The sequence below is a fragment of the Mesocricetus auratus genome, unplaced genomic scaffold, assembly GCF_017639785.1.
Source record: "Mesocricetus auratus isolate SY011 unplaced genomic scaffold, BCM_Maur_2.0 Super-Scaffold_100009, whole genome shotgun sequence".
In the NCBI taxonomy this organism is placed as follows: domain Eukaryota; kingdom Metazoa; phylum Chordata; class Mammalia; order Rodentia; family Cricetidae; genus Mesocricetus; species Mesocricetus auratus.
The window spans coordinates 10,337,036-10,347,516 of NW_024429193.1; positions in this window are offsets into that span (position 1 = coordinate 10,337,036).

Sequence of the window (10,481 nt, forward strand, 5' to 3'; positions counted from 1 at the left end):
TTTCCATATGTGTGCTCAGAAGGAGTCGCTATGTGACTCACGGTCACAGAAGAGGAAGTAGAAAATTAAAGATGGGAATCCAGAATTTGCAGAGACTTGGAGACTTGGTCTCTTCGCACAGCGAGGAAAGCAGCTGAGAATTCTGGGTATCAGAGGCCATGAATCAATAGTCACTGTGGCCACACCCAGGCAACCTCAACTTTGTTGCCAGTACACCTGCACTTGGACTGTGGATTTGCATCCTATCCCTCCCAATTAAAAAAAATCACACTCATGTTGGAGTAGGAGATGGTATTTTTATTTCCTCCAGGAATCACTAGTTTCTATACTTGTACTCTTTTTTTAACTTCTAAAGAGATTTTTTGCCTCTACTGATTTGGGAACCAACCTTCAATACCAAAGAAATGTTCCTTGTCATATACCCTCTCTTGCTGTCTTAGTTACTGTTCTGTGAAACGAAGAGACACCTTAACCACAGCAACCCTTACAAAGGAAATCACTTAGCTGGGGTTGGCTTACAGTTTCAGAGGTTTAGTTCATTATCAGCATGCAGGGAAGTATGGCAGCATGCAGGCAGATGTGGTGCTAGGCAGGTAGCTCAGAGTTCTACATCTGGATTAGGAGGCAGCAGGAAGAGAGAGAGACACTGGGCCTGGCTTGAGCATTCGAAACTGCAGAGCCCACTGCCCAGTGACAATTTCTTCCAACAAGACTATACCTACTCCAACAAGACCATGCCTCCTAACTCCTAATCCCTGTCAGGTAGTGCCATTCTCTAATGACTAAACATTAAAATCTATGAGCCATAATGGGGCATTCTTATTCAATCCACATTATACTCCCTGGCCCATAAGTTTGTAGCAATACCATAATGCAAAAAATCCATTCAGTCCAACTTCAAAATTCCTCATAGTCTATATTAGTCGCAATACTGTTTTACTGTTTAAAAGTGCAAAGTTCAAAGTCTCTTCTGAGAATCATGGCAAATCTCTTAACTGTAATCCCTATGAAACCAAAATCAAAAGGCAGATCGCATACGTCCAACATACAATGGCGCGGAGTATACATTACCATTCCAGAAGGGAGGGAAGGGAGCATAGAGAGGAAATACTGGACCAAAGCAATAACTAAAACCAGCAGTGAAAACTCCAAACTCTGTGTCTCCATGTCTGACACCAAAGCACTCTTCAGATCTCCAACAAGACACTTCTTTCTTTTAGGCTGGTTCCACTCTCTGTTACCAGTTCTCCTTAAAGCATTTCCCAGGACTCTGACATCTCCAAAATCATGGGGTCTCCAATGAAATCCAGGCTTCATTTTCACAACTTCACACAATGGCCTCCCTGGGCCTCCACTCAGGGACACCCCTGATATTCACCTGACCTCAGTGGCTTTCTTTAGCCATGGAGGGAGATTCTAAAAACCCTTTCTTATATATATGACTCTAAAACCAGAACAACATCGCTGAAGCTGCCAAGCAATTTTGCTTCCTGGGGTTAATTGTTCAAGTACATTTTAACCATTTTTTAAGTTTGTTTTCAATGGTCACCTTCACTGCCTTAAGCCTGGCTGTTCTGGAACTCACTCTGTAGATAAGACTGTCCTCAAACTCAGAGACCATCTGCCTCCGCCTTCTGATTGCTAGGATTAAAGGCTTGCGCCACTGTGCATGGTCCCAAACTTTTTAAAATTCCTGTTCATAGGAATTTGGAAGCTTATCTCATTGGGATCTTGCCTTGAAGTCACCAATCCCTTTATTCTATTTAGGGTCATGTTTTTCTCTAATCTGTTTATCTCCTTAAACACAGGACTTAGCTCTATTACTTACTCTTCCTGGGGCACCTTTTCTCTTCAAACTGTACATTTTGTATTTTTCCTTTCTCAGTTTGTTCCTTTTCATTATATATCCATATAAGACTGGGCATTAATAACCGTGTGGCACAATACCAGATTGTTTTGAAATATCCCTTTGGCATTGCCATTAATCATCAATTTAGCCTGAGGCAAACTATTTTAACAGGGACAAAACCAGCCACATTCTTCATCAAATTATCACAAGAATGATCTATCTCTAGATCACTTACCAATATTATCCTCCTTGGAAACCTATTGAGCTGGGCTGTCATAATCAACATTGCTCTCAACACCACTGTCTTCTCTGGTCCTATTAGTATGGCTCAGTGAACCCAACTTCAAGTGTTCAACTAGTTTTCTAATCCAAAGTCCCAAAGTCTACATTCTACCAACATAAAGCATGGTTAGGCTAGTCATGGCAATGTCCTAGCCCCTGTCCCTAACTTCTGTCTCAGCCAATGGTCTATTTCTGTGAAAAGACACCATGACCATGACAACTCTTATAAAGAAAATCTTTTAATTGGAGTTGACTTACACTTTCAGAAGTTTAGTCCATTATCAGCATGAAGGGAAGTATGGTAGTAGGCAGGTAGGCTTGATGCTGGACATGGAGAGAGCTCTGCATCTGGATTGACAGGCAGCAGGAAGAGAGAGAGACTGGACCTGGCTCTAGCATTTGAAACCACAAAGCCCATGCCTGATGACACATTTCCTCCAATAAGTCTATACCCACTCCAACTGGGATACACCCCCTAATCCCTGTCAAGTAGTGTGACTCCCTAATAACCAAGCATTCAAATCTATGGGCCTATGGAATCCATTCTTATTCAGTCATCACACTTGCTTCCTATGGCCTCTGGCGAGTTACTCACCCACCCTTCCCTTAACTTATTGAAGATTCTACTGTAACTCCTTCTAGGGAGTTATGAAATTGACCCACAAGCATCTAGAAACAGCATCCTTTGCAGAGGAAACCCCCATAAGCATTAATCATTTTATCATTGGTCAAAGCACCTTGTGATATATGTTGCTCATATATTTTCCATATTATCACTTTGCCAAGTTTGTGAAATTTGGCATGTATGTAAAGCTTTCATAAATCAGTGACTATAAGGCAAACTTACTACAGGTAAAAGTATTGAAAATACCTGTTTAAAAAACTTGTGCACACAACAACATGGGATGGAGCTCAGAGGTAAATTTCCTAGCATGGAGTTTGATCCTCAAACAAACTAAACAACCCTCAGAATAGGAATGCCGTTAGCAGGAAATAGGCTCAAATTTATAGCACTATTAGCATATACATATGTAAAGCCCTCCACATATCTTGAGGCATTTTATTTTCTTCTTATCTAACATTTCAGGGGTTCATAAAGTAGGAGAAAGCAAATATTGTTGTCTATCTTCCAACAGTAAAGTAGGGAAGGCATTTTTATCTTTGAGGAAGTGCAGATCTGGGGATGTTGGTCTAGTTGGTCCTGTTGCCCAGTGCGACCATTGATAAGGGACACTGTCATCACTCAACCTCTTGATGACTATATTAGTAACACTGGAGTAGAGGCACTTTGGAACCTGCTTAACTCACTTAACTCACTCACTGACCTAGGGGCCTGGACTACTAGATTGAGATACAGAAGCACAGATGAAGGATGGCTCTCACATCAGTGTTAGCTGTATCATGTGAATGACAGACGAATACTATAGGTTTGGTTAGAAAAATGCACTCAAAGGAATACAGTGAGATTTACCACTCTCCTGGTAGAGACACTCTCACAGCTTTCTAATCTGAACCAATGACTTCTTGATTTATTTATTTTTCTTAGAAGAATAACTGTAGCCGGGCGTTGGTGGCGCACGCCTTTAATCCCAGCACTTGGGAGGCAGAGGCAGGTGGATCTCTGTGAGTTCGAGGCCAGCCTGGTCTACAAGAGCTAGTTCCAGGACAGCCTCCAAAGCCACAGAGAAACCCTGTCTCGAAAAACCAAAAAAAAAAAAAAAAGAAGAAGAATAACTGTGTAATTAAAGGCACAGAATAAACACTACTCTTAGTGTTTCATAATCCATGCATTTGTGTATATATAATTTTCATATTTGGGTCATCTTGTATGTGAATAGTCAAATATTCTTCATAGGTATTTGACAAGGCTAAGATATAAGAAATAACAACAACAACAAAACCCCAAACTCAAATAAATTTTGGGAAACACCCCATTCCCTTGGAGAAAAATTAGAAAGTAAGAAAAAAAGAAAAAGAAATTGTTACCCAAAAGCATGGCGCTTCACTTCTCTCAGAGGAATGACCAAGCTGACTTGAATCTTGGGACTGGTCTCTGGGAACTAAAGCTTGTTCCTTCCACTCTGCTGTGCAATGAGGCACACATGGCCAGTATCATTAACTCCGTGGTTGCCAATGGAGAAGATTACACAGGTCAAAGTGTACATGACAGTGAAGAACACTATGACATTGGGATTTATTTCTGACATATTCATGATGATTGAATGTATTCTGTCAAAAATTACAGAGGATTGATACTGAACAGCTCAGAAGGCTGCGTATTCCCAGTTCTTTAGTGGTTCTGGTATCCACTGCTGGCAAAAGACTCCTTTTGGTCCCATGGATCTGCCAGTCAATAACCAATAAGGATTATTCATTTGATTACAGCCTCTCTGGGACAGTGTGAAAAGCTATTCAGATGAATATGTGAATGTGAGTATGGTGCACCCCGAAAGGGGTAGCTCTCAGCATCTCCACTTGGTTTCTAGATGGGCTTGGTCTTCAGTTCATGGTAACAAAGCTGGTGTTGATCAGACTGTTTGGCTGATGGCTCATTAAAGCACTGTCTGCTACATAAGCAGCTCAGAGAACATGGCAGTTGCTGAGGTAACTCAGTAGCACACCTCTGAATCGGTATTAATGTATGGTAGTGTGCACCTTTAAGTTAAATATAAACTGACCCCTCTCCCAGCTGCTGCAAGCTGACTATAAGAGGGCATATTCTCTAAGTGACAGATACACAGACAAATGCCAGTACCAAACAACAGAGGAAATCTACCCAACTCTTTCCACGATATCTAACTGCAGGAACAATGGTCGGAAGGTGAGAGCTAAGGCATGAAGTGTGTCTGGCAGAGGATGTACTCCTCAGGGAGATAATCTCCTTCATCTAGAAGGCCATACTCAGGAGTGTCATGCCCAGTAAATGTTTATAGCTTTAAAGAGCTAGAGTAATTTGGGAGAGTGCGTACTCAATAAGCTTTGGAGATAGAAAGGAAGTTTGGAAAGAGACTTTCAGGTGTGTTTGGTGAGACTTGTACTCTAAGGCAAGGGAGGGTGGATACAGGACCCCAAGAAAACATCTTCATTCAATAACACAAGCAGAGAAACTATGCAAAAGAGACAAGTGCTGAAGAGGAAAATAGTTCATTAATAGTTAAATGCTTCTCATGTTTTGATAACAAAATTTATCACGAGCAATTGCATCAATTTAAAAATATGAGTGGATCTGTTTGTTTTCTCTTTAGAGCTGAAGTTTTCCTCGACCTTCATTTTTCTCAGATTTGGAAAGGAGGAAGTCTTTGTCATGGACATTGCAGTGATAATCTGGCAGCGTTTAGCTGTCCACCTTGATGTCATGGCTAGCAAACACCCAAAGGAAGGAGCTGTAGATGGTGAGAACCATTAATTTTCTCTCATCACATTTAATCTTTGTTGTGATGTGTAAAATCTTTGTTCTCCACCAGTAGGACTTTTCAATGCCAAAGAATGTGGGGAGTGTGCATTCCAGCAACACTGTGCTCAAAGGGAAGTGTGGCAAATCAGAATGCCAAGGTTGTCTGGAATGTGATGTGGGCACCATTCATCCCAGGCAGACAATGAGGACAGTGGCTGTGTCTTGGAGACACACAAGTGCATAGTCAGAAAGAAGTGGAGAAAAATGACATAGACTCCTCAGAGAAACAGGAAAACCAAGGAAGGCACAAAACAATGCAGGGACAAGGAAGATTAATTCTAAATAAATGAATAAACAGCAAAATTAATTTTTCACAGGGGGCATTTGTTCAGGTATTTATCGTTTGATTGTGTGCTTTTTATCAAGCTAGGTTTTCACTGTCTTGAAAGAGGTGAAATGCAGCCTGTGATGAATATAAAATTGCAATTGACTATTCTTAAGAAGGTCCTCATTTTGAATCGGCCTCAAGAGGTTAATATTGTAGCATTCTCCTTCCTTCCTTCCTTATTTCCTTCTTTCCTTCCTTCCTTCTTCTTTGTTTCTTCAGGCTCCTGGCTGTGTGATCTTGAGGAAGTTATTTTAATTTACTGGACTCTCATCATCACTTTTATTTTTTTGGTCAAAATGGGCAAGATGGGATATACTCCACAATATTAGTGCAAATATTTGTTGCTACAAAATCGCCTACTACTACCTGTTCTACTTTTCATAAAATTGTTCTTATTTTTCTTATTGTTATTTATTTGTGTGTGTGTGTGTGTGTGTGTGTGTACCACACACTGTGTACCCCCTCACACACATATAAAATTAAAAATATATCAAATATATAAGATGTGGTATCTATAGAGCCTTAACATAGCATTTACAATGTAGTTTTAAATGTAATGAAATACTGTAGGATCAACAGCATTCTCTCTGTTTTTCAGCTTCTTTTTGTACTAATCAAATCACACAACTCAGACAAAGAACCAGCTATGCATTTGTTTAAAATTGATTCTGTTAATAGCTTATAATAGGCCTTTGTTGTAAGGAAAACAATCCATTAGCCCCATTAGAATAGTGGGTAATTTGGAGAAATGAGAGAATCAGATTCCGTTATGCATGAAAGTTGGGAAATCTGTTTGAGCCTGGAATGAGCCGATGCTTCTCACTATTTGTTGACATCACAGGGCTCAGAGTGTGCATACTTGCTTCTCTCCTTTAAAGTTGTTGAATCATTTTAAGCAATAGCTTTGTTCTATGCACATGAGTGTTCTGCTTGCACGCATGTGTGTGTACCGTGTGTGCCTGATGCCTATGGAGTTTAGATGGGAGAATAATATTCGCTGAAACTGAATATATGAGTCTGCTTGAGTCACCATGTGGGTGCTGGGAATTGAACTCAGGTTCTCTGTAAGAGAAAATAAGTGCTCTTCACTACTGAGTCAACTCTCCAGACGCTGCACACCTTTAATCCCAGTACTCGGGGAGGCAGAGGCAGGCAGATCTCTGTGAGTTCAAGGCCAACCTGGCCAACAAAGCGAGTTCCAGGACAGGCTCCAAAGCTACAGAGAGAAACTCTGTCTCAAAAAAACGAAAACAAAATTTATTTTCTTTATGGACTGGCGAGACTGATCAGTGGGTAAGCTGCTTGCTGCCCAAGACTGAGAAGCTCCTTTTGGATCTCCAGCCTGTGAAGAAACTGATTGTCCTGATGTCCACCTGTAACCTAGCGGCAGGGAAAGAGACAGGTGGATCCTGGGAGCCTTGCTGAACAGTCAAGATGAAATAGCACACTTCAGGCTATTTCAGGCACAGAGAGCAGAAGAGGGTATCAGACCCCTTGGTGCTATAAGGGGCTGTAAGCTTCCTGATGTGAGTGTGTTTCTGCCGTCTCATCACGGGAGCACTTGGGTTACAGATGGATGCCCCCACATCCAGCTCAACGTGCGTTCTCGGGATCTGAACTCAGGTCCTCCCACGTGCTCAGAAAGCACTGTACCCCCTGAGCCGCCTTGCCAGTCAGTGTAGTTCCTGTTTTATAGGCACAAGGTATTCTATCACATAGTCCATGACATTGTATGACAACCACTCGTACTCTTGAATACACACGCACAATTTTTCTACTGGCTATTTTAATTGCACAAAATACACCAGTCCTGGATAAATTATAAGTTACCTACTTATTAGTTTGATGTTCTGTTGAACGTTTTACTACCACATCTAATCTCCTAATGAATGTATTTAGCCCAGATGGTTGTCTATTTTGGTATTTGTTATTCCAAATTTTTATGTGCACTTAAGTCTGATGAACCATCTCTCCGGGTACACACTTTCAGGAAGTATGGATAACATGGGAGACGTAAGAAGCCCTTTTAAGGGTACTTGGAGTGGAATGCTTGGCTTCTTCACCCACCCGTGCCCATGGGGTGTCTGCTGTTCTTTGTGGTAATGTCACCTACTTCCTTGCTTAATTCACAGTGATGCACACACACTACTCTGGCCGGGGTCAGCATTCGCCTCTGTGCTGTAGACTCCCATGATGAGCTGTCATGTGCTCTCCTGATGTCATCATGAACACTGTGTGGTGCACTGACTTCACCAATCTGTTCAAGGTCCTTCTTCCAGACGCTTCTGAGGCGCCTTTTCTCATTCCTCTCTCATTTAATCACTTTACTTTTGTTCTTCGTTTCCTGACCCTGAACTCATAGGTCCTCACAGACTGCATGGTCACATCTACCCCCAGTTTTAAATTCTATCTATTTTCTATCAAGTGCCAAGTTCTATTCTCTGCCCATCTTTCTCTAGTCTCCACGCTTCCAAGCATGCTGTCCATGTGGGTTCTGCCCTTGACTGTCTAGTAGATATGACAAACTTGGCACTTGCAGAGCTGAGCTGTTCAGGTTTCTTGTCAAACCATCCTCCAGGGTGAACCTTTTTCCTCACCATGTTCTTCTTTGCTTTAAATCCCTGTTTCCAATGTCAAAATAAAATACAAAGCCATTACTATAAATTTGAGGCATCATAGAAGCACAATCAGAATGAAGGGACAATGAAAATATGAGTTTATACTTTAGAGACTTGTATACATAGGCACCTCAACAGAGATCTTACATCATGATCAAGTTCATCTATGGTGGGGAAATTAACTACTCACTTGATATTCTGAACACTTGATTGACACATAGTCATTCTCGAAATAGTTGTGAACACCCTGCGAAGAGGGAAAGATGCCAGGATAGGACATGGATTTTGGGTAAAAGCTTCCTTTTTAGCTTTGCTAGTTAACTGTTTATATGTGTATGTATAATACGAGTGTGTGTTTGTGTGTGTGTGTGTGTGTGTGTGTGTGTGTAGCACGTTGTGTCTGTGACCTTCAGAATGCAACCCCAGGTGTTTGTTCTCCTTCAACCCTGTCTGTGGTAGGGTCCTTTGTTGTCAAAGGTTGTGTACTGCAAGCCTACTCATCCCAGAGCTTCTGAGCCTTCCTGGATTCTCCAGCTTCAGCCTTCCATCTCCCTGCAAGTGTACAAGGACTACAGATGTATGGTGGTGCATTTAGCTTTACATGCGTCCTGGGGATTCAACCTGCGGGGCCTCATGCTAATGTGACCAGCACTTCGTCCGCTGAGTCAATGCCGAAGCGTCACTTTCCTACTCTCTTTAACGTAGCACCGGGACACTGAGCATTGAGCTTCTCACACTGCGACTCAATGCACCCAGATAAGATTCATGAGTTATTTGAGTCACATGTATCTACTGCTCAGTAGTTTGGGGTCCTAGTATTTCTGCACCCACCTCTTCAGTTATCTTTAACAGGGATCACTTGAACAAGCTAGGCAAGGTACCGAGACTTTAATCCCTAAGTGGAAACAAGGACAAAAAAATCAATTCTTTTTGGTTTATATGTGTGAAATTAAAGCTTCTCTACCATTTTTAAAAATAGAAGCATTCATTACTACTCCCGCACATGCCGGTTGACCAGTAGCCCCTTTCGCCTGACAGTATTCGGTATTAGTTTTAGTAGCTTGCACAGTGGCTGACTTTCCTAGGGCCATGTACTACTCACTTTAAAAAAATGGGAGTAATTATTTGAGCTTATGAGAGCGATGGGAGTCACCATCTACTAAAAATAGAAAATATTTGAAATTAGCCACAGGCAGATTACAGCAGGGACAAGCCCATGAGCATTTCCTCTGCCTGGCCTGCTGCTGACCCGCTTCTGAAAGGGACAGGCTATTTACTGGAATGGATGACGTATTGAGAGACCACTTTGGTAACCCTGCTCCGTGTCTCTTAAGCTCAAAATGCCAATTGAGGGCTAAGTTTGATGTTGTGTTTTGGTTCTGGAGACAAACCTATTAGAACCAGAGCTGAGAGCAGACAATGCATTGTGTGGGGCCTCTTGTTAAATCTGAGCCATAACCTTTGGACAGGGTAGAAGTTTTGTGGTTTTTAATTTCACTTATGTGTCTCTGAACTTTAAGCTTTCTGTGTTCAAAGTTAGTATCGATTTATATCCTTACTGCTGAAGAATTTCTCTAAATTAACTGGTGCTATATGCAATTACTACCAAAAATACATATATTCATTCCTTCAAAAATATCCAACCCAAAATAATCTGATGCATCTTTGGAGAAGAAAAAGGAGCACACACACATGCACACACACACACACACACACACACACACACACACACACACACCACTGAGAGAAAGGGCTCTGAGTAAAATCACATTTAGTGATCAGAAGCAGATTCAGTTTTCTTGGCTGCTGTTGCCAAGGCATTTGTGAATATAATCCATTTTTGTTCTTTTTGGGTGGGGGTTTGGGAGTGGCTACATGGAGGCAAAAAGAGATTGCACTTCAAGCGAAATGTAAGACTCACTTGTGAGTAGGTGGACAGATAGGATTCAG